Genomic DNA, 25,980 nt, shown 5'->3' with positions numbered 1-25,980 from the left:
CCCACAAAAGTAAATATACAACTATGGCTGATAATCTCATAAAAGAAATGCAGATTATTTAACTAAGAGAGTAAAAGATATATACAATGGAAACTGTAAGACAGTGATAAAATAAGTTGAAAAAAACACAAATAAATGGACATATATTTGTGTTCATGGACTGGAAGCATTAAGATGTTAAAATGTTCATATACCCAAAGTAACTTATCTACAGATTCAGTACAATCCCTATTGAGATTCCATGGCATTTTTTACAAAAATAGGGGGAAAAATCCTAAATTTCATATAGAACAACAAAAGACCATGAATAGTCAAGATAATTTTGGAAAAAAGAACAAAGTTGAAGGTATCATACTTCCTGATTTGAAACTATATACAAAAACCTATACTAATAAAAGCAGTAGAGTATTTGCCTAGAACAGACACATATATCAATGCAACAGAGTAGAGCCCAATTAATTTACAACAAAGGAGTCAAGAATATACAATAGGGGAAAGGATAGTCTCTTCACAAATGGTGTTGGGAAAACTGGATAGCCATAAGTAGAAGAATGAAATTGGACCCATATCTTATGTAACTCAAAATGGATTTAAAACTTGATCATAAGACATGAAACCATAAAATTCATAGAGGAAAATAGAAAAGTTTAGCTCCTTGACCCTTGACATTGGTCTTGGCAATCACTTTTTTGATTTGACACCAAAAGGAAAGGCACCAAAAGCAAAAATAAACAGGTGGAAGTACATCAAATTGAAAAGATTCTGCACAGCAAAAGAAACAATCAACAAATGAAAAGGCAAGCTATGGAGCTGGGGAAAAAGTTGCAAATCACATATTTGATAAAAGGTAATACCCAAAATATACAAGGAACTCATACAAATCAATAACAAAAAAAAAGAAACAACCCAATTTAAAAAGGGGCAAAGGATGTGAATAAACATTTTTACAAAGAACACAAATATATGGTCAATAACTACATGAAAGGTGCTCAATGTCATTAATCATCAGGAAAAAGCAAATCAAAACCTTAATGAGGTATCACTTCATATCTACCAGAATGCCTGTGATAAAAAAACAAGAGATAACAAAACCTAGCAAAGATCTGGAGAGAAGAAGTCCCTTGTAATTGTTGATGGAAATGAAAACTAGGACAGTCGCTATGCAAAACAGTATGGAGGTTTCTCAAGAATTTAAAATTAGAACTACCATATGATCCAGTGAACCCAATCCTTGGTGTATATCCACAGAAAACAAAATCATTATCTCCAACAGACATCTGTATTCCCATATTGGAATAAATATAAATCTAAATAAACAAATGGATTGGAAACACCTTAAATGTTCATTGGCAGATAAGTAGATAATGAAAAACGTAATATATATACACAATGGAATATTAGCCTTAAAAAAGTACATCTGCTATTTGCAATAGCATGGATGAAAGTGGAGGACATTATGTTAAGCGACATAAGCCAGTGAAGGACGAATATTGCATGATATCATTTATCTGTGGGATTAAAAATAGTTGAACTCATAAAAAGAGGGATTGGAAAAGTGATTTGCAAGACTGAGGAGGTGGGGGAATTAGGAAGAAGTTGGTAAAAGTGTGCAAACTTCCACTTGTAAGGTGAATAACATCTGAGGATCTACTGTATAACATGGTGTCTGTAGTTGATAACACTGTATTATATAATCGAATCTCGTTAAGAAAGTAGAACTTATTTTTTTTTACCACAAACAAAGTTAAATATGTGAGGTGATGGATGTGTTAATTAATTCAATGAATTTATTTCACAAAATATATTTGCATGTCAAAAATCTCACATACTTTGAATATCTTAGAATTTTGTCAGTTATACCTTCATAAAGTTGAAAAAAGAAATGCAAATTAAGAAATGCAAATTAAAATAATTTTTTTTTTTGCTGATAATATTGGAATTGAAAAAAAATCAATATATGCAGCATTGTCAATGGTCAGGGAAAACAGTTCTAAAATCACTTTTGGCAGAAGTATATATCAGCACAATTTTGGGGGTGTGTTCTAAAATGTTAAATGTATTACCTTATAACCCAGCAGTATAGCTCTAGGAATTTATATTCAAATAAGAAAACAAATGTGGAAAAACCTTTAAAGGATGTATAATGCAGCAGCAGTAAACTTTTAGAAACAGTATAATTAATCATGTGAGGGATGGCCACATGGATTGTGGTACATCTATAAAAGGAGATATAAATCTTTATGTAACTAGCCATGATAAATATTATTTGGAGAAAAAGAGAAAGGGAGAGGGAGAGAACAATGATAAACATAAATATGCTTATGAGAGAAAAAGGTAGAAAGTGGTATCAATTTGAGAGGCTCTGATTTAGTTCCTTTCTTTACCAAAGATCACATGAAAACCCACCTAGAAATCTAATGGAAAATTCCTGTCTTTGGAGTAATAAAAACTAGTGACCAGATGGAGTTACCGTAAAAGGTTAATTCCTAAAAAAACAACTTTCTGCCAACAGTTATAAGACTAATTTCTTATGGAAAGTATTCCTTTCTAGAGGCATCTCATCAATATTGGAAGAATGAGGAATTATTCAAAAACAGTTTCTTCTTAAAAGTTGACCTTAAGGATTACTTTTAAAATCTGTTTTTAATGGTGATTAGCTTACCCACGTCTCAATCTTTCGTCAGTGTTCTTAGACCATGATGAACTTTGGCACTGTGATGAAACATCAGCCATCCTAATCTTCTGTACCCAAGAATACAGACCACATGGAGCCAAGTGTCTTTTTGGGTGACTTCACTAAAGACTTCCAAAGCTGAGATCGTTGAAAGATTGCTATTATTCATATATCACATTGCTATTAAAACAGGAGCATACCAAATAGTAACTCTGCATGCTTTGCTAGCACTCCCTTAGTAAAAATATGCTTTTATAACAGGAAAAAAAAAGCTACCCTCAGAAAAGGTATTCATTTGCATTACAAAGACTGCCAGAAAAACTATGTATAGACAGGGTTTTTTTTAAAGCTCACTGTTTTAGAACTACAAGCTCACCTCTATGTGAAAACCATATTTCAGAACAAATTCTTGATCCGATAATCATCTTTTAAAATTGGACTTTGCCTTTGAGTGTCATGTTCGTGGAGTTAATAGTGCCCTGAGTAATAATACAGTGCTGGAGGCTGTGTTTGCTAAGCTGTCCCCAAAGGAGTTGGGAAGTTGAAAAACCAAAGGTATTACAGAAGTGACTCCTTCAGGTGAGTGGATTCTAAACAATCAAGCCTACAAAATCTATTCTCTCCCACCATATACACTTTACCCAGAACTGGCTGCCTAATCTGGAGGGCCCAGTGCAAAATGAAAATTTGAGGCTCTCTGTTCAAATGTACAAGAATTTCAAGATGGTGGCAGCAAATCATTGAACTGACTGTGGGGCCCTTCCAAGCAAAGGCCCTGTGGCTGCACATATTTATCACCATGAAGCTGGTCCCGACTTTAACTGTAATGCTATTTATTGTCTGCTATTATATTAATGCTGATGGCCTTTTAAAAGCAAAAGCAAAATACAGCAAAAATATGTGGAATGTGACAAATCACCAACGAATAGATCTCTCTGTATTTTTTCTCCAAATTTACCTCATGTCCAACTCACCTATGGAGATACAGCTTAGGGAGTCTCCCCAGCAATTCTCATTACTCAGATGAATCTAAGCTGCCAGCAGAGTTAGGTTTTCTGCCTAAGGTCACAACTCAGCAACCTTTTTTTTCTTTATTCCATCCAATACCTGTATAGGCACCATTTAGAGCTCACAATCCTCTCTTTCATATAAAGATTTTGAGGAACACTTATAATTGAATAGATCATTGCAGATGGAGCTCATGTCTCACGGTCTATTACCTGGCTTTTTTGCGTGTGCCTCAACAATGCTTTCATTTATTTTTAACTTAATATGAAAATTTCTAAGCATACCAAAAGTGGAAAATAGAGTCCACGTAGATCTATCGCTAAGCCTCAAAACTATTACTTCGCTGTTTTTGTTTTGTTTATTTCTATCTGTTCCCTATGCCCCTCCTTCCTTTGGCTGAGATGCTTTCGATCAAATTCCAAATATCAAGTAGTTTACCCACAAATACTTCAGTTTACACTATTTCTTCTCTTCTATCATGCAACACATTATTGCTCCCACTAAAATTAGTAAATGATTCTTATGATCACCTGACACCTAGTCCATATTCAAATTTCCCCTGTCATCTAGAAATGTATGTTCCTTTTAAAAAAGATTTTATTGGGATCCCTGGGTGGCGCAGCAGTTTAGCGCCTGCCTTTGGCCCAGGGCGCGATCCTGGAGACCCGGGATCGAATCCCACGTCGGGCTCCTGGTGCATGGAGCCTGCTTCTCCCTCTGCCTGTGTCTCTGCCTCTCTCTCTCTCTCACTGTGTGCCTATCATAAATAAAAAATAAAAAAAAAAATAAAAAAGATTTTATTTATTTATTCATGGGAGACAGAGAGAGAGAGAGAGGCAGAGACACAGGCAGAGGGACAAGCAGGCTCCATGCAGGGAGCCCTAACTGGGACTCAATCCCAGGTCTCCAGGATCACGCCCTGGGCTGAAGGTGGAGCTAAACCGCTGAGCCACCCGGGCTGCCCTAGAAATGTATGTTTATGGTTTGCTTGAATCAGGATCCCCAAATGTCCCAAGCATTATATCTGGTTTTTAATATCATTTGTTTATTTTTGAAAAAATCTTTTATTTATTTATTTATTTATTTATTTATTTATTTATTTATTATTATTATTTTATTTATTTATTTATTTGAGGGAGAGAGAGACAATGAGAGAATGAGAGCAGGGGGAGGGGCAGAGGGAGAAAATCTTAAGCAGACTCTGAGGTGAATGCACAGCCCGACAAGGGGCTCGATCTCACCACCCTGAGATCATGACCTGAGTGGGAACCAGGACTCCAACCCTTAACTGACTGAGCCACCCAGGCACCCCCCTCATTTATTTCTTCAAAGCAATAACAGCACTCTATCCTTAGCTTTTTTGTCTTTTTTCTTTGACTTATTGAAGGAACTGCAACAATTAATGTGGTTCAAGTCTCTGCCATTTGACACTTGCCTGATCGCTTCTGGTGGATTAGCTTGATTCTCTAGGCCCTGTATTTCCTGCAAACTGCACTTTAAATCCTCCCAGCTCCCTCAGAAGTGGTCCTCTCTACCTGACACTGCATAATCATGGCACAACATGAAGTCTGAGTGACACATCGGTGAGGCTAAGATAGCTCAGGGAGTGTCACCCTGACCCCACCACCCCCATTTCCCATCAAATCCACACTAAGGTTTACCATTTGCTGATGACCGGAATGGCCAGTTTTACTAGGGGTTGCATATGTGACCTGCTTCAATCGGCTGTAGCCATTCTTGTTTTTTTTTTTTTTTTTTTTGCCATTCTATTTTTTGAGGTTGAAATTGTATCATCTTTTTGTCTGCAGGAGCTCTTTAAGCTGGCTTCTAGGTCCCTTTGAAGGGACATCATTAGCCTCTGTGTTGTACTGAGAGTCCATCCCCTGGGCTTGGGTGATGTGTATTGCTGCCAGTGGTTTCAGGCCTTTTCAGTGAACACAGATGGACACACTCAGGTTTAAAATAGTAAGAGAAAATGAAATGTTTACATTGATACTATGCTATCAGTCCTTTTAAAAGTTTTCTTTATTGATACTAATAGTCTGAATTTTATTTTTAGATTGTCTTCAAAATTTTAATTATTTTTTATTTTTATTTTTATTTTTTAGAGGGGAAGGGGTAGAGGGCAAGAGAGAATCTCAAGTAGACTCCCCTCTGACAGTGGAGCCCAACACACTGAGGGGCTCAATCTCAACCCAGAGATTGTGACCTGAGCTGAGATCAAGAGTCGCTCAACTAACTGAGCCTCCCAGGAGCCCCTCAAAGTATGAATTATCGGTCAGATAAGACCATTTCTGTTTTGACTTCTAATTCATCCCTTAGTTCAGACCAGATTTATGTACCTCTCTGTTATGCAAACTTTAGGTTGTCAGGGTCCTAGAATCTCTCCAGAGGGTTTAGAGATCTTCATCCCTTTTGCATAGGAGAGAGGATGAATGCCATGGAGAGGACTTTTCGCCTCCATTACAAATTATTTCTAATGCTTCTCAACTTATTTCCTGTCTTAAAATCTAATTTTTAAATTTAAAAAAATTTCACCGTCATCGGTGAATGGTGATTAGCTCATCAACTTTTCCAGTTCTAATGACTCTCACAGTTCATTTACATAATTTATTTTCATTGTATCCACCACCATTGAATCACTGTTGATTCAGCCTGCATGTAATTTTTAGTACACGAGAAAGTCTCCGCAATCGTCCAGTGCTTCAGAACTGAGATGAATCCGCACTGTCTGAGGGTCTCAGAGAGCATTTCACACCAACCCATACAGTTGCATGGGAATCACACACTGTTTCTAGTGACAGGTAGAGTCCCAGCATTAGTTTCAGTCTATTAGAAAAGCTACCTGAGAAGGACTCCAAGGAGCCTGCCTTGTCTAACTTGATTATGCCAGTCTCTTCTTCTGATGGGTAATCGGCTTTTAAATTCAGTTCAAAATAGAAATAAATTAGAGACCAGGTTCAAATCACAGAAGAGTGAGCTGCCCTCTCTATATAATGGATCGTGTATCTAGAGAACAAGTCTATCCTAACCCGTCAAGATTGGTATATCACAGAGAAGAAAATATGATCACCTTTATTCAGGAAACACTATGTTTATCTTAGTAGCCAGAAGAGAAATTGGCCCATGTGAATCAAGGCTGGACAGCAGGATGTGAGTAGAGTGAATTCTGTTTTTATAAAAAGAGGAGGGAGGTTTCCCTTTATCTGTTATTCCACGCCATGCCCTCCAACTGTTTTCCCTGATACAAAAACACCAGTAGAGAAAAGCACTATTCAAAATAATGTGGTATTTAAACTCTTGAAATTGGGAGGAAAATCCTGGCAGATGTTTTGATCCCGGGAAATGTAACGTCTATAAAGGCACGGTTCATTGTGCTATGATCACATCTGGAATTGGACTGCTATGAAAACCAACCCGGCGACTGATTTAATTACAAAGCAGCCTGCCACAACTTCAAATCTCTACTTTTCAAAACCCAGATGGACATTTTGAGATCATTTCCCACCCCCCCCCCTCTCATTTTCTTGAGCTTCCAGATGAATTGTCTGCCTCATGCAATTACGGAAGGCCCCCTCCTATACACATCACACACAGGGGCACACCCTACGGACCAGCCTCCCAGCTGATTGAATGATTGGCTCCATTTTCACAGAAGAATCAGGAATAGGACCAAACACTGCCTGTCACAATTAAGCTGGCTCATCTGTCATCATAACTTCTGGTGGGAGTGCTCCTTCCCCGTCTTTGCACATCCTCTATAATCTAGAGGGGGAAAAAAGGTTCAAGGGGAATACTTTGATGATTATCTTTCAGGAAAAGACAAAGTACAGGTTTTCTTTGGGCAGAACAAATTATTACACATTCTGAAAATATCCTATGTTACATGAGTTGATAATGTGCTGCTTCCTTTAGTTAAAAAGGAAGTCAATGTTAAAAAGGCTAAAAGGAAGTCAAATCTGGGTCAAAGAAACATACTCTACAGAATGCCTTCTGGTGTTGAGCAGACTCATTAAGTCAGATGAGTAATTCCACCGAAGCCACCGTGATCCTCATTAAGCATCCACAGCCCAGCATGTTTGGGGCTGGGGACAATGTGTTGCTCCTCAGAATAAGCTGTGGCCAGATTCAGATCCACCACATCCAACCCCCTCCCCTCAACGTGTACCTTTATTTAACCTCCAGGCCTTGATTTGGTCCTTTGAGTAAATGGGAATAATACCATCCTAATGCTCAAATGTGGAGATTAAATGAGATAATGCAGGTAACTCCCAGATACACTGCCTGGTACAATGTAGGCTTTCAAGGGAGGTATTCCTTCTAGTATTTTCATAGTAAAATGAAAAGGAAAACATGTTAGAAAAATACCTGGGTTTTGGCCTGTGATCATTTTGGGCTTAGTATATATTTGGAAACTTCATGAACTTTATTAAGAAATCAAGATTCATCTAGAAATTACAGAGCACAAGACGGACAGCTGGTGTTTGCACATATTCTATCCATGTTTATCCTGGCTTCTGACAGTGGTGCAGAGGGATCATGACTGCCTCTCATGATTCAAACTCAACAGTTGTGGCAATGAATTCACAGTTGTGAATATGAATTCCCATATTCTCTGATAAATACCTAATCAAACATTTATCCAAAACTTTTTTTAAATAATAAATTTATTTTTTATTGGTGTTCAATTTGCCAACATACAGAATAACACCCAGTGCTCGTCCCGTCAAGTGCCCACCTCAGTGCCCGCCACCCAGTCACCCCCACCCCCGCCGTCCTCCCCTTCCACCACCCCTTATCCAAAACTTTAAGAAATTTTTTTGAGCATAGATAAACTATCAAGGTCATGGATTTTATATAATTTTAAAGACACGTTCCCTTTAGTGTTTTTTTTTTTTTTACCAAATTTGCTTTTTTCAGATTTTAAGTGCAGAATCAGCCACCACACTCCTTCACCCCAACTATGAATAAATAGTCTAACAATGTATTTTAAGATTTTGTTAGAACAAACAAACTAGTAACTAACTAAATAAGTATGTTTCCTCTACGTCAAAAGTCTCATTCTTTATATTACAGGTACAGGAATGTAAAAGGGTTTCAATCTAAAGTGGAATTGGAGGACATGAAATAGAAAATCTCATGCATGCACCCTCAGAAGAATGCATCTAAGAGCTAAGAGACCGATTTCCCATAAATGCCTAACTTATCGAAGACAGACTTATCTCTACCAATGCATCTCCACCAAGAATCTCTCCCCATCCTCAAACCAGTGAACATACTGCTTGCACTCTGGCTGGACTTCCCTGCCTTTGCATTCCGTGCCCATAAATACAGCCAGCCCCAAACCCTCAATAGACTCATCTGTGGTTTGGTATAACATGCATTTTCTAAATTGCAATTCCTCTGCTATTCCTGAATATGCACAATTTCTGACAATATGCCCTTGCCTCAGTTTAGTTTACTTCTTTACTTAGCTCGACAAGAGCTTTCAGAGAATGTTTTTACAAACGGAGAGTGGTACCTGAGAGATCATGAGTCTTGCCCAAGGTCACATAGCCAATTATGGCAGAATTTCTAGCTTTTTGATTTTACAGTCTGGAATCTTCTAGTTGTTTTAGTCTAATCTTATTGATGGTTTCTTTTTCCCTTGATCATTTTAGCTGGTAGCAGTCACCTGACCCGTACGCTAGGGATTAGCAGACTCTGTTCTCGAACTACTGGGCTACATGGCTTTGGGCAGGTCACCTAGAAAGTACAGGACTTGCTAAAGAAGTTCTTGCATAATCAGATTAAAAAAATAAATGGTATCATAACTCTGTGTGATCATATAGATAGCAATACTCTTGCAGAAAATTTGAGCCAAAGAGAAAAACATGAAGAAAGCAAAAATCACCCAATGGTCTCTGACTAAGAGGAAATCACAATGCATGTTTTGGTTAACGTCATTTTGGATCGCTATGCAGACACACACATACATATATGCCTCATTTGTGCTACTTAATCACTTGCTCATGTCAACAATTTAATCTATATTTTTCCACTTAATAAAAATCATAAAAATTATAATAACTAGGACATGGTAAGCTCTTCCAGTGGAAAATCTGACTTAATGCTTAGATGCTTAATGCTTCTTAATGGAAAAGAACTTCTACAGATATGAATCACAGATAAGCTATTTGCTCACGGGCACAAAGTTGTTACTGTTTAGGGCTGAAGTAGAACAAGAACTCAATATGGACGATACTGACTCAAGATACTCCTTCATAATGACTGCAGTGGACCCACTAAATAAATATCCACGGTTATTTTAAATTAATACTGGTGGGTATGAGTACTTAGATTCAATATTTCTGATGCTTTTATAACCTTACTGATGATCATCAAGCATAATTTTGTGCATTTGATCAAATACCTTCTTGGCTAGATTTCCAAATATAGAATTTCTATGTTAAAGGGCGCACATCTTCAATTTTGATATATATTGCCAGGTTGAAAACTACAGTTTTATGGAATAGTCATTTCCCTATATCCTCAACAACAGTGAGTGCTGTCCATGCTACAATGAGCAGAGCTTTCCTTCATTAACACAAACTCTCTCCTTTGGCTTTGTAGCTCAGAATTTAAAACATACATTTTGCTGTGGGTTATAGGCTTGTTCTCTAAAATTTAATACATGCTTATTAAGTGATTTTAATGATAGGTACTGTAAGGAAACAAGAATGCTTGCTTCTTAAACCTCATAATTTAATTCAAAAAAAATATTCACCATCAGTACTAAAGATCATCTCACCATGTTGCTGGTAAAAAGAGTAATATTCTGTGTAGAAATATCACAACAGAGACCAAGAATTTTTATATGTTCATATTGCACCACTTAGTAATTCCACTAGAATTCAGTCTTGGGGAAATGACAAGAGATATGGTCCCCAAATGTTATCAGAATGTTATCTATGAAAATAAAACAGAAAACTTAAGCTTGAAAAACAGACATAGATCACTGACTAGAGTACATCCACTCAATGCGCTATTACTTGGCCATTTAAAACTTTTGTAATTGTAGATGAGTTTAGTCATGTGCCCAAGTATTTTCTATGTTTTACACAAAAATGCAATGTTGATGTGGAGTAATTTCGATTAGTACACGTGTGTGCTGTTCGCATAAAGCACAAAGGAAATTGCCCCACATGTTATTAGCGGTTATAGTTTTCATTTTCTCCCTCTGACTTCTGTGATTCATCTCCCCCACTCCAATGTGCTACGATCAGTTGTATTTGTTTTCTATAAAGGCAAATAAATAAACAAAAGTCCTTCTTGGAAATTTACCTTTGTCCGATTACTTATTGATCCATACCCCAGAATCTGGAAAGCTCCACGTAATCCTCCTATCCTGTCAGCCCTATAAACCACTTGGATGACTTCATCTTCTCCCAAATCCTTCCTGACTTGCACCTTGAATCATCACCATCTCTCCTGGGAGTCTGGAGGAAATGTTCTTCCTTGCTGCTCTTTCCTGGTTTCAATACGTCCAGCACTTCTTCCTTTGGGGAAGGATCATCCCCATTCCCCTCATAATCTTGCGGAAATGTTAATCAGGTGGGCCTGTGTGCGGTGCCACAGAAGATCCCATTCCCTGGACCCAGCGATTAGTCTGGGAAGAGGCACAGGACCCCATCAGAGGTGGGCTCTGAGTCCCAGGGAGGCGTGCCAGGAATAAGCTTGCCAGCAGAAAGCAGCATGAAGCCAAGAAAGGCAAAGGACAACCGAGAGGAGAGACCAGCATTCCAGATGATAACTTGTGAGTCCTCAAATCCACCTTTGCCCCAAGCTAGTGCAAGTCTGAGGACTTCTTAATCACATGGGCTCCCAAGTTGCTTTTTCCCTTTGAGCAGGTTTGAGTTGTAATTCAGTTACTGATCTCCCAGAATTTAACAAAGGATACAACCAAATGGTGGCGTCTTTAGATTCGCTAAGGCACATGCTCAGAAAAGAACAACAATTCTAACTCAGATTCAGTAAGTTTCTTACATGACTTTTACCTTGCAGTGACTTAGACTCTATTTTATGTATCCTTACTTTTGAAACACATTTTAATGTACAACTTAACCCGTATCCCTATTAAACATCACTAGGTTCAGTGCTCTAGCGAGTTTCTTCTTAGCCTGTTGTGAAGGTCATTTACATTTATATCTCCATCCTTCCCACACACCTTGATTCAATCTGCAAAATTAATGAGAATGTTCTTTTTTATCATGCAAATCATTCCATGTGATTATTGCTCTTGAATGGGAAAGGATTCAGCAGGGGTGCCTGCTATGTGAATGACTGGCAACCGCTGAAGCTCCAGTTTGGTGTTCTTCCATTGTGGGGATGCGTCTGGCCAGTCCAGGGCCCCACAAGCAAGATAAACTTTATCTCAGAATGGGCAGGGTGGGTCAACAAGTAATTAATTGCTCTCAAGGAAATCTTCTTAAAGCCACTGTAGATTTCAAGTTGTCCCCAGACTGATTAGAAAAGGGACATAATACTGTAATTAAATTGTCAATCACAAACGACATAAATTTGTATGGAGATTCAGTTCTGCAAGAGAACTTGGAGCATCTTTGAGGTGGAATCACTAAAACTTGGAACCCTGAAAAGCTTGTGGTTTCAAATATAGAAAGAAAGAAGAAAAAAGAGAAAGAAGACCGAGGAGCTGTCAGTGTGATGTCATTGAGAGGGAAAAGGAAGGAAGGATCAGGGTTTTAGAATAATGACCCAAACGGAGGAGCAAGGAAGACATGATACGAAGGTGGGAGATTCCCAGATGGGCTAATCAGGGTGTAAAAACCATCTCAGAGGAACTGAGGGAGATTATGTATTTCTGGTGCAGACCGGAGGTTTGTCAGTGAAATACTGTGGCTAGACTCCATAGGATGCTACCTTAATCAAGGCTCAGTTCTAAGTAAATAGGACACTTAAAACCAAACTCAGAAGTGATCCTCTGTTATGGAATGTACGAGAACTTTCTCCATGGAGGCTCTACTTATATCCCTTTATGTGATCAGCTAGGGCTTGGCAATGAAGCTAAGGGGAATTGGCCAAAAAAAAAAAAAAAAAAAAAAGAAAGAAAAAAGAAAACACACACACATGTACATGCACACACATACACAGTGATGGGAGACTAAAATACGATGGGCTTAGAAGCATCTCATGATCACAGTGTGTTGTTTTCAGAGTATTGTAAAATTGTGCACTTGGAACACATCTGATCTACCAATCACTCATAAAACTGAGACTCCATCACCCTTAATAAGATACGTCTGTTTTGGGCAGACTTTTGGTTAGGCGGCCAGGTGGCTAGGACAGTAAAGATGGGAAAGGAACAGTTGGTCCCAACTGTCCTCCGTGGAGAGCTCCTGCCTACATTCTTTCCTTTGTGGCGAGCAAAGTTTCCCAGAAGAAGCAAGGTGAGAAAAGGAGGAATGCTTTGTGCGTGGAGACTGTGGGAGAACCGGAATGAGTTTTTGAACTCTGAACGAGGAAGGAAGGGGTGGGGTGGCAGGCTGGGGAGGCTTCATTTTTCATGACCTATAAATATCCCTCTCTGGTTTCAGCAGAAGATGGGTGAGATCAGCTTGCCCAACTGTGCGGCATCTGTGGGACTCATTTGATCCTTTGTGAGATATTTATTGACGACCTATATCTAAGAGGTTCAAGCAATAAAACATTGGGTTTTACTGTTTGGTTATTCTGTGTTCAAGTCCTGCACTGGTTTAGTAGATGGTCAGTTTGGTAGCATTCGTGCAGTCGAACAAGCACAGGGTGGGGGCCAGATAATTTTTCTTGACGATTTCAGACTACCTTCTGCTCTATACCCAAGTTCCAATCATTGTCATGACTAGAGAGATAAGAAGAGTTTGTTATCCCCTCACGGGAAGATCAGGTAAAGGGGAGACAGGCACTTGATCGATGTCATTACACATAGAAACTCGTACATTCGATCCTGCGTGCTTCTATTCTCCATCCCCGAGAACAGGAGTGATTTCTTCATTATCATTTTCTTTGTATAAAACAATTTATATGGATTACCCCCATGAAAGAGAAGTCCTTTGAATAATATACCATTCTTACCTGCACGTCCGAAACTATTGATTTTAAAGATTTCTGCACTTAGAAACTATAAAACAGATATACTTGAAGATGGGAAATGATTTTAATAATTCCAGTTCAGTAGAAAAGAAGAGCTGTGCTGATGAATACTCTTGAATTTATTCCTTGCTTCTCCTTGACCTGCTTTACATTAAAGATGTATGCAGAAGAGTCTTAATGTCGCTAGTGTTAGCATGTTTGAAAAAAAAAGCTTTCTTTTTCTTTTTATCGAATAGCACTGACTTCATCATAATCACACTTCTCCATTAGTTACAAAGAAATACACTCTGGATGTTTGAAATTAAGACCTGAATGGAAATCACTTTACATTTCTATGTTCAGACATCTTGTAATTGGAATAAAGCAACACACACCACGGAATTTCAACAAAGGAGAATTCAATCTTCTGTTAAAGATGTTCTTGATTGGGGTCTGTTGATGGGTGACAGTGGCTTGTGGGTTGAAGTTTTCTCTTTTAACATATTCAAAATCATGTCTGATCAATGCATTGATAGTGAAGTTCACATTTTAACATGAGTATTCTTTGAAAGTATGCTACATAATTGAACTGGAGATGAAGATTGCCTTCTCTGAAATGGCAAGAATATATCAGGTTCAGCTTTTAGCTGGGAGCTAATGATGAACATCGCAGCACCTTACCTTTGTCGAGCTCTTTTATGTCTCACAACAGCCTTGTAAGCACCATTAGGCTTCATTTGATTTAGTCACAGCGAGGCAGAGTGACTTGAGCAATTGATTTACTTAAACTGCAATTTCACTGCAGAAGGAAAATTAGAACCCAGATATCCCAATTCTCAGTCCAAGGTCTTTGAATGCTCACATAATGCTCCTTTTCCCCTCTTTCAGAAGTGTTTTTATGTTAATTTGTAAAGGATGCCGTTCACCTAAAGACTTGAGCTGGGTGCGCCCTTCTTGCAGCAAATTGTTACTGGTCTTTTATTTTTCTGATTTTCTTAGAGAGAAGTTTGCTAGGGAAAGGGGCAGAACATTTCTTGTCCTCTGACATCTTCAACAGTTAGCTCAGCCTAACAGCATGAAGGAGAGCTCTGCATATGCTTTAAAAATGAGCTGCTGGTATATAAGACAGGATAATAGCAATAATGCTATTATTTCTAGAAGTTCAGACTGTGTTTCTGTATTAACAAATATATAGTTGATGGTTAAGTCAACGGAAAAGTCGTATTTAATAATCATATCAAAGATTCTGCTTATTGCATTAATTAAAAAAATGTTTTTAGTTTTTAAAAGGGGGAGATAGCAGGGATTTCACATTTCTTGGAAAAAAATTGTTCATCTACCTAAAAATTTCCCAACCCCACTAAAGTTCTTGCAACATCATGCAGCCTGTGATATCACCACTCATCATCAATATTGCTGCTATGCTAAGAATATTTAACTCTGTGCTAAGTTTTTTACAGGTATTATCCTACTTAACATTCACAACCATCTTTTGAGTTAGACACTAATACTACTTCCTTTTACAAAGAATAGAAAATGAGAGGTAGAGGGATGATTCCAGAACTTGGCCAAAGTCACACAGGTATTACAAGACAGACTTGGGCACTAGTGGAAGATCTTTCAGACTCCATGGTCCTAACCAATTCTCTGCTCAATAGCAGCCACCAGCATGCTGAAGACAGGAGAAGAGAGCGGAGAAGGCAGGATGTAGATAAAACTAAGTATTGAAGAAATGACTGGAGCTGAAAAGCACCTTGGTAACATAACAGGAAGGAGGGATTGGCATTGGGCTAAATGGAAAGAATGAAAGCCTGAGTAAAGGCAGCAGGAATAAAGTAGAAGCCAAAAAACTAGAGTTTGGTGACTACTTGGATAAGTGGGGTAAGAGAATTTGCATCCATATGACCCAGAGTTTTAAAGCTTTGGTACCTGGGGAAAAAAGTGATTCCCTTAAGTGAGAGAAGGCATGAGTCTGGGAGGGGGTGCAGGGAAGCAAGTATTGGGATATCCAGCCTTGTAGCCTTGCCCCAGTGCTTCCCACCAGCTCTACATTTGGTATGACTCTGAGCGCCTGAACAAAGTTGAGCTTGTTTGTAATTTAAGGACCTTTATTTCTACTCAATGATAGTCTAATGAACTAATCCCTATCAGCTTCCCTCTGCCAGCCCATATTCACTTTTTAGAAGAGATTTCTGATGTAGAGGTTTTGTTCTCCAAAAGAGTAACTACCATAGAGGGATCTCATCATGCCCAGGTCACAGAAGATCTACTAGGGGCTGGCAGGTCCTTGGGTTACTTTCACAGTACAGCAGCTAACTATACTATTGGCTCTGGCCTTCATGTGTGTTTAAAAATATATGAGATGGAGAGCACATTAAGTTTGCAATTTTTTTTTTTAGTATATTCTGATGATAAATTTTATTACAGAAACATCTGACAGGCAGCATTGACTTTTAATGTGAAGTGAAAATGGAATTCTCACAGGAACACATACTGTCCAGGTTTTCTTCCCAATTTTCAGCTTCTCAAGGCTTCTGACTGTTTGGGGACCATAGCTAGGATGGCTTGCTCTGAAATAAATCCATGAAATTCACTAGTGTATTAAAGCCTATTAGAGAGCCTTTCCCTTCTCTCACTCTATCTTTGAAAAAGCTGTGCATTTGTTTTATATAAATATACTTTATTTCTGAGAATGGGCAAAGTCACAGAGAAGGATTGCTTTAAGACATATTTTCAGGGACAGCGAGAAAAGTTACAGGAAATTCTTAACTTGTGTATTCAACTCGAATACCCAGAATCCTGCTCTACTTGAGCAAAGTCTTATTCAAAGCCTGATTCTTGTTTCAAAATAGGATGTGCATTCTGGGAATTTACAGTTATGTTAAAGAGAGGAGTACTGGAGAGAAAAGGAAAGAATGAAATGCCTCCTTTGGTACATATGCAGACAACATATGCTCTGATGCTTGCCACATCCTGTGGAAACACTGCAGACAGATTCCAAATGAGCAAGAAAGAAGAAGTCAAGAATTAACAAGCAGCTAGGAGACTCTATGGTGAATCATTATTCAAAGAGTAAGTGCACTTGACTATTAAAATAATGACAAGATGTTCCAAAGAAAGAGAACTGTAGACCAATTTTTTCATTTGAGTGTGTTTTCAAACACCTACTATGAGCTGGTACAGTGATAAGTATCTTGGATGACGTAAAGATAAAACTCATACTGTTTGCCTTCCAGACAACACTAATATGAAACAGAATAGGAAAAGCACCGTAGGGAGATTTAAGCAGAGGGCTGTGATGAGCACGAAAGGGTGAAGAGATTAACTTAGACTAATATCAATTAGCTCTAAGAATACAAGACTGTTTTTTTGGAGAGGATAACTTTAACCATAAGACTGTTCATTACTGGGGATCCCTGGGTGGCTCAGTGGTTTAGCGCCTGCCTTCGGCCCAGGGCGTGATCCTGGAGTCCCGGGATCGAGTTCCACGTCAGGCTCCCTGCATGGAGCCTGCTTCTCCCTCTGCCTGTGTCTCTGCCTCTCTCTGTCTCTGTGTCTTTCATGAATAAATAAATAAAATCTTAAAAAAAAAAAAAGACTGTTCATTACTTGAAAGAGTCAAACACTTGGCCATTAGGAGCTCACTGTTGGTATTATGTCAATCCTGTAGTTTTATTTTATTGTTACAGTGTATACCTTAATACAGAAGCTCACAAACCATGAGTTAAGAGTTTCATAAGAAAGGATTGTATATTAATTTCTGGTTAAACACTTGTTTCAACAGATTCAGCAAGTTTCAAATATTCTATTTCTATATTATGGAAAATTATTTGTTCTCTGTGTCAGGATAGAAGATGACTTTGAATTTAGCATCCCTTCCAGATCTCATTTAAGCAAAAGAGAAAATCACAGATTAAACTGCAATCCAGCAGCTAACTTTCTCATGCATGACCTGCTGTCCTCATCATTATATTCCTGATGATTTGAGCCTTAGTGATGAGGTAGGTTTTGTGAAGCCAATGTCTGAAATGACACCCAGATTTCTTGCCTGTACATGAAGGACAGCTTGAGGTCCATCGTAGCAGATACTGCCATGGTTAATGTTGTGAACACCCAGATTCCTTCACATCCCTTGTAACCAGCTCTGAAAATCTCAACCCAAAATCTTTTAGTCAGTTTGGGCTTCGGTATCAGAATACTACAACATTCTCACAGTTCTGGAGCCTAAAAGTCCAAGATCAAGGAACTGGAAGATTCAGTGTCTGGTGTCCTCCTAGTTCACAGACAGCTCCTTCTTGCTGTGGTCTCACATGGCATAAAAAGACTAGGGACATCCCAGAAGCCTGTTTTATAAGGCCACTAATCCCATTCACAAGTGCTCTACCCTTATGACCTACTCGCTTCCAAAGGCCCACCTCCAAATACACATTGGGGTTACATTCCAACATACAAATTTTTGGGAGACACAGACATTCAATCAATAGCATCATGGAGCACTTTCAATGACTGCCAACAATGGTACACTCTTGACTATCCTCTGCCTACTGGAGCTTCCAAGGATCAGAAGTACCTGGAGGCTGACGTCTTCCACATAGCTTAGTAATCAATGACTGTTGGGTGTGGGAGAATGATAGACATGTTCTGAAATCTCTGGTTGAAACAGCTCTATCTCATTCCAGAGGTCCCCTGCAGGATTGACTAAGGTCTACCCACTGATCTCAAAGACTTTTGACCAAGATCTCCCCTTTTCTTGGCTTCCACCTCTTTCCTGCTGTGCTTCCTGGTGTCCTTACATTGCTTCCCTTAATAAGCCTCTTGCCCACAAATCCTCACCTCATAATTGACTTCTGGGTAATCTTACTCAATAAAACAAAACCAGTTTCATTATTTAATAATATGTTTGACATTTGACTTCCAAAAATAACTTATGAGAGTTGCTTCTGATATTTTCCCCTAAGTTCATAGAGTTTACTTGTCTACACAAACAATGAACTACAAGTTTCTATTCATAAGGCCCATATGGGTATACCCCCTATGGAAACAGTACTGAGGTTCCTCAAAAAAGTAGACAGAGCTATCATGTGATCCAGCAATTCCACTTCTAGGTATATATCCAGAGGAGATAAAATGACTATCTCAAAGACATAGTTGCATTACTGTGTTCACTGCAGCATTACCCACAATAGCTCAGAAAGGGAAACCTTCTTACTGTCCATCATCCATCGATGGGTGAAGGGATAAGGAAGATGTGGTATGTACATAATGGAGTATTAATCAGCCATGAGAAAGAAAGAAATCCTGGCATTTGCAACAATGTGGATGAAGCCTGCCAGGCATTATGCTAAGTGAAACAATTCAGGTAGAGGAAGACAAATACTGTATGATCTCACTTACATGTGGAATCTAAAAATGTCTACTCATAGAACAGAATGCTGGTTGCCAGAGGCTGAAGAAAGGGGGGATGTCAAAGGGTACAAGCTTTCAGGTATAAGATAAATAAGTTCCAGGCATCTAATGTACAGCATGACTACAGTTAACGATACTGTATCGTATACTTGAAAGTTGCCATAAAATGGAGCTTTAACTTTCTTGCCACAACATTACCAGCAAAATGGTAATTATATGAGGTGAATAATGTGTAAGTAGCCTTATTATGGTAAACATTTCACAATATATATTCGAAGCAAATCATCACTTTGTACACAAACATACACAATGCTATATGTCGATTTTATTTCAATAAAGCTGGAAAAAATAAAAATGAAAAATAAAACCTATCTAGGACTGCCTGAAGCTTATCTTTATCAGTATAGCAATTTATTCTTTACATAGAAAAGCTCACAGAATTCACTGTATTACCCCTTTCAGATCTCTTATAAACCTATTTAATAAAGCTATTTCTAGCAGCAAGCCTCAGTGGGTCTGTGGGTCAGGGAATGAGGTGTGACAGGGGTGAGGCATTGCTGTACAAATATTTTCCTCCACTTAAACATCTATTTTTACTATTTTTGGTTTGTTCCAAAGAACAATATTAAAAAATCGGTCTTCAGGTTGAAATTTAATAAAACATTTAAAATTCTAAATTAAAAAAAAAAAGCTTGCTTCACACATCATAACCTTACAAAGATTGCGAAAACCCTTCCACATGGCCAGAATAGAATGAGAACCACTTTCACCTACAAAGCACCATCTCACATAGGAGCTAACCTAATTAATCTATTTCTCTGACCCACAGTGGGCAGTGGGACTAAAATAAACTTGAAGCCAGCTCTCTGTAGATGCCTGGAGGAAGGGAAAATGCCCACCCCACCTCTCAAGCTATGTGATCCGGTGCAGTCACAGCTGCCTGAGCCTCCAGAGTTGTGGGGCAGAGAGAGCCATGACTACGTGAAGGATGGCCAGCCTTGGGCAACACGGAGGACTGAGCAAACACAGAGCTATGACCTTGGGAAATGAAGCCATAGCAACTGGATGGAAGTAGCCCAGAAGAGAGAGGAATTGAGATGGTTGCAAATGCCGGGACCTCATAGGTCTGTCCCTTCCCGATAGAGAAGCTCTGCATGACAGTCCAGAAAAGCAACAAGGAAGCCTGGGCTTCCCTTCTCTGGCTCTCCATGCTAAGACCCCCATACTTGCATCATGCGCTGTGTGCAGCACAAAGTTTTCACTGCCTACCTGCTGCCACAATCCCAAACTTTAAATTAAAGAATGAATGAATGAATGAATGAATGAATGTCAGACACTATCCCAAACCATTAGACCCACTAATCCAACAAAAATACCCACCAAATATTCTTATTTAAGTTTCATGGCTGATGGGGCCAAGATTTGCAATTTCCATCAAAAGAAACCCACTGTTTTTATTCCACATGTTAACAACTTGTATCATATCTTTGCACTTGCTTTTGATGAGAAAAAGGCTTTGAGGAAACTTGATACCTGAAGGAAAACTGAGAAGGGATGGGACTTGCCCCCAAGGAGAAGGAAAGGGCATAGATATTAATGGTAACATCTACGTGCTCACGCACACACACAAACACACACACACACAAACAATGATAATAAAAGCACTTGGATTTCCAGTGGTTTGCAGTTTTGTCTTGAAGATCTTCTTTCCCCATCACAATAGCCCCATGAAGTCAGGAGAGGAAGGGCTCTTACACTTTTTACAAAAACAGGGAAAGGTTTAGAGTGAAGAAGTGACGTATCTGAAGAATAGCAGCTGCAATTGAAAGCAAGCCGAACTTGGCACTTGGTTGGGGTTTACTGGTCCTTCTCGATGCACCATATTGTTCAGTAACCTTGAACATCTGAAGTGGGGCCAACTCTTCGAAAATGCTTTAATTCCAATGAGAGCAGCTAAAATAGCAGGCCTCAAAAGATCTTCCATGTGCATAGTGAAGTACACATGATCAGATGTGCTAGTGCAATAGCCTAAATGTTAAAGTATTTTGCAGTGTGCCAGGTGAGCTCAAACTCTATCCTCCTAGCCAGACAGTAATGGTGGGACATATATACGTATATCTCCTTTCCGCTTCACTCAGTGACTTTCTAATCCATCAACTTCTTCAGCCAATGGAGATCACTTCAAACAAACTGGGCAGAGGCATTGCATTTACAGTGTGAAAGGTAAAGACTAATATCCTCACTGGTCTCTCACTTTTTTGTTTTTTAAGAATTTATTTATTCATGAGAGACACAGAAACAGAGGCAGAGACACAGGCAGAGGGAGAAGCAGGCCCCATTCAGGGAGCCCGATGTGGGAATCGATCCCGGGACCTCGGGGTCATACCTTGGATTGAAAGCAGGCGCTAGACCACTGAGCCACCCAGGCATTCCTTGTCTTTTCCTATACAACCCATGTTCCATGATCATTCCAAAGGCACTCACCCAAACATAAACCTGACCATATATCATCCTCTGCTCAAGCACGCCATGGTTTTCCATTGCCTCAGACTGACCTATTTTCCCCAGCACAGTACTTGGGTTTTCTATGATGGGTCTTGAGTCCCCAACCTCATCTTATGAGATTCCTTGTTGTACAGCATGCTTAAGCAGCTCCAAAATCCTGTGGTTCACACAGTTTTTCTCGGTCTTCTGCTGCATTTCCTTTTTTTTTTTTTTTTTCTCAAAGCAAACACACATTTACCTAATTCTATGTAGTATTGTTAGACACATTTCATGTTGTAGTTCTATTGGAAGACTTGTCTTATCCTGGCGAGCAGACTTAGCAGCCTCTTCTTATGCTATTAATCATTTCCTGTCCACATCTCTGGGTTGGAACCATTCAGTTCTTTTATACATATCTGTACACACACACACACACACACACACACACACTTTTTATATATACTTTTTTCTCTCTTCTTCTCTAGGGTGGGAGGCCTTTTGCAAAGAGACTTGCATACAATGATTTATTCATCATCTTTGGGTTTCTAGCATCTTGCTTAAAGCTAGACATATAGTAGGTGCTCAATAAATGTCTGGATACCTGACGTGAGGTAAGATTAAATTATCTCTTTTTAAACTATATTTTCCCTTTTTTTTTTTCATTTTTGATTCTATTCAACTTGATCTGCTTTTTTTTTTTTTTTTTTTTTGGTATCATTTTCTTTTTAACCTTTCCCTCTCATCCGATTCTCTGCTGATTCTTTAAAGTTTTGGCATAAAAACCAGAATAAAGTAACTGATCTGAGCAGGATCATTCATTTTTCCTTGACTCTAGGCCCATAAACTAGGTTGACATAGAATAGTAAAAGAACCCACTGTATTTCCTTAAAGGTTCCCAGGCCAATAAGCCCAGTCCGCTTTTTCTCTAGAAGACTCAATGTAATGACATTTGCAGGAGAGAATTGGTTGAGTATTACAGCATACATTGCCCACTGGGCTCCCTGACCCTTCCTTGTTTTGCACCCTTATTAATCACGCAATAAAGGGGCTGCTGGAAACATAAGGGAAGCTGTCATCAGCCTCACTGATTCAAGATGGCAGAAACCCGCAAGGTGTGCCACAGCACCATTTTGGGCCCGCTATGATGCTCATTTTATATTTATGGGAACTAAGTGACTTACGTACGGTTTTATTTATGTGCAGTTATAACCAAAAAGGGAGACTGAATCTCAGTTTCTCTTTTCATAACTTTAAGAATTCAGGTAGAAGATCTTTTTCGAAATTGATACGCCAAAAACATTTCCTTGCTGGTGCAGTCAGGGATCAGTACCTCACTATATCTATGTTTGGCTTCCCCTGAGAAAAAGAATTAGAGCTATTCATTCACTATTATAACTGCCAAAAACTTGAAGTGAAAAAGTTCAAATAATTTTTTTAAACAAAGAATAGAAAGAACAGCAAAGGATACAGTCAACAAAACTGAAAGACAACCTACAGGATGGGAGCAGATATTTGCAAATGACCTACCAGTTAAAGGGCTAGTTTCCAAGATCTATAAAGAAGTTATTCAACTCAACAGCAAAGAAACCAACAATCCAATCATGAAATGGGCGAAAGACATGAAGAGAAATCTCACAGAGGAAGACATAGACATGACCAACAAGCACATGAGAAAATGCTCTGCATCACTTGCCATCAGGGAAATACAAATCAAAACCACAATGAGATCCCACCTCACACCAGTGAGAATGGGGAAAATTAACAAGGCAGGAAACCACAAATGTTGGAGAGGATGCGGAGAAAGGGGAACCCTCCTGCACTGTTGGTGGGAATGTGAACTGGTGCAGCCACTCTGGAAAACTGTGTGGAGGTTCCTCAAACAGTTAAAAATAGACCTGCCCTACGACCCAGCAATTGCACTGTTGGGGATTTACCCCAAAGATACAGATGCAGGGAAACACTGGGACACCTGCACCCCGATGTTTCTAGCAGCAATGTCCACAATAGCCAAACTGTGGAAGGAGCCTCGGTGTCCATCGAAAGATGAATGGATAAAGACAATGTGGTCTATATATACAATGGCATATACCTCAGCCATTAGAAAGTATGAATACCCACCATTTGCTTCCACGTGGATGGAACTGGATGGTATTATACTGAGTGAAGTAAGTCAATCGGAGAAGGACAAACATTATATGGTCTCATTCATTTGGGGAATATAAATAATAGTGAAAGGGAATAGAGGGGAAGGGAGAAGAAATGGGTAGGAAATATCAGAAAGGGAGACAGAACATGGAAGACTCCTAACTCTGGGAAACGAACTAGGGGTGGTGGAAGGGGAGGAGGTCGGAGGGTGGGGGTGACTGGTTGACGGGTACTGAGGGGGGCACTTGATGGGATGAGCACTGGCTGTTATTCTGTATGTTGGCAAATTGAACACCAATAAAAATAAATTTATTATTAAAAAAATAAACAAAGAATAGAAAGTATTGATCACTTACATATTTATATAAGCTAGGATTACCCATTCTCATTTGAAAATGCATGAATTGCAGTTCACTCACTGGACTGAGTGGAATATGGCCTTAGTGAGATAAAGGACATAGATGGTGCATCTATAACAGACTGCTGCTTTATAAGGGAACATCATCTGTTATCATCTGTGGTGTTATCTGGACCATGAGCTGCAGCAAAACACCTAACAAAACGCACATTGATGACCACAGGGGTGGTCAGTGAGATGTTCTTCTCGCTGGATTGATGTACTCTATCAGTATTGTTAGAAAAAGTCACTTCAGGCAGACCTTCTCTGCTTCCTGCCCAGGTCCCCCATAACTCCATTATGTGATGTCAGAAATAATGCTGGATTAGTTGGTAGGGGAAGACAAAGCCAGAGCAGTATAGTGGAAAGAATGTGGACTTCGGGGATAGACTTGTTTCCAGTCCCAGCCCTGTGGCAGCTTAGTGATAAGAATCTGGGCGAGTTCCTTAAACTCCATAATCTGCTTCTTCACCTGTAAAATAAGTGTCATAATTCCTAAGTCAGTGTTCTGAAGAACGCTGGTAAATAAAAGGGAGCTTATAAGGTGCCTAGTGTAGTCCTACCACATAAAACTCTCAGCAAATTATTTCTCTTTCTCACTCATGGAATGCAGAAATAATAACATAATTAAACATGATGAATTGGAATAATCAGATAAAAATCCTACAACTGATGACTAACTCATTAGATTAATGACTGGAATTAACATAGCCAGGGCAAGGTTAATCATATGTGGAGAGGAAGCAGGATGTAGGGTCTCTCTGCTTGTACCTGCAATTTAGGTCTCATATTCTACTCTCGGGAAGTTGGTTCTTTCAGTTGTTTGATTCAAATACTGATCAGTAATTGTGGTTTACATACCAACTGCAAGGTGCCCAATGTACCAGGTACTAAGAAGATGGAGAAGGCAGACCCAGTTCCCACTAACACTCATCGAGCTAGTCTACTCGGGATTAGGTGGGTTGGGGAGGCACTCAGGACATTACCTCTCGTCTGCTGTCCTCTCTTTAAAGAAAAATGCCCCTTGTGAGAGATATGTTAAGCTTTCACCAATCAGAAACAGTGTCCTCATAAACTGGAAAAGACTAAAAGCCATATATGCTCTAAGTCCGCCTTTGACAGACAGGGGAAGAGAGGCCTCGAGTAGATACATGATTTTTTACATTCATAAAATCTGTTTTGGGGCAGAAAGAGGCTAGGAACATAGAAATGTTCATCTCTAGTCCTATGTTGGGTCTGCAACGTTAGGATGCTGGCTTGGTAGAAACCTATGACCTTACCTGAAAGATAAGTCAAAGCCCATGCCCTACTTGGAGTGACTCTTACCTAGAAGCATGAAGACTGCTCACATAGACATTCTGGTGGAGACCCAGTTTTCCTTCTTGTTTGTTCTATATTCAGGGTCAAGGTCACAGAGAGAAAAAGCTCAGTGATCTCCCACTGAGCTTCCTACCAGTAGTGACTCTTCTTTGCTCTCTGCCCAAGACAGAACTTTAATATAAAAAGGCAGGAAACCATTTTGATCATCAACAATTTCTGAAGCATTAGGATGACAGCATTACTGCAAGACCTGCATTTATGACATCTATGCTTTCTACCTTTGGTTCCCTAGAGGCAAACAGCATTAATTCTACTAAATATACATGGTTAGATTCGAAAAGTTTCTTTCATTTAGATTTCCGTGCAATTCCTGTATATCTTTGTGTGAAAAATCATGCTAAATAATGAGTTTAAAAGTTCAAAATGACCTTTTTTTCTT

At 39.1% G+C, this 25,980-nt stretch overlaps 1 protein-coding gene and 1 long non-coding RNA gene across 7 annotated transcripts in view; one reads left to right on the top strand and one right to left on the bottom strand.

Moving 5' to 3' along the window:
• Positions 1–9,356, top strand: part of LOC140605317 (uncharacterized) — a 34,659-nt gene extending 25,303 nt beyond the window's left edge. The window contains exon 4 of the long non-coding RNA XR_012008032.1: positions 8,759–9,356. This is a non-coding gene — a long non-coding RNA (uncharacterized lncRNA). The remainder of the gene's footprint in view (positions 1–8,758) is intronic.
• Positions 1–25,980, bottom strand: part of CNTNAP2 (contactin associated protein 2) — a 1,976,111-nt gene that overhangs the window by 559,913 nt on the left and 1,390,218 nt on the right. The gene's annotated exons all lie outside the window — the stretch shown is intronic.

The sequence above is a fragment of the Canis lupus genome, chromosome 15 (genome assembly GCF_048164855.1).
Source record: "Canis lupus baileyi chromosome 15, mCanLup2.hap1, whole genome shotgun sequence".
Taxonomy (NCBI): domain Eukaryota; kingdom Metazoa; phylum Chordata; class Mammalia; order Carnivora; family Canidae; genus Canis; species Canis lupus.
Note: the sequence above shows the minus strand (reverse complement) of the source record. Positions and strands in the feature narration are given on the sequence as shown.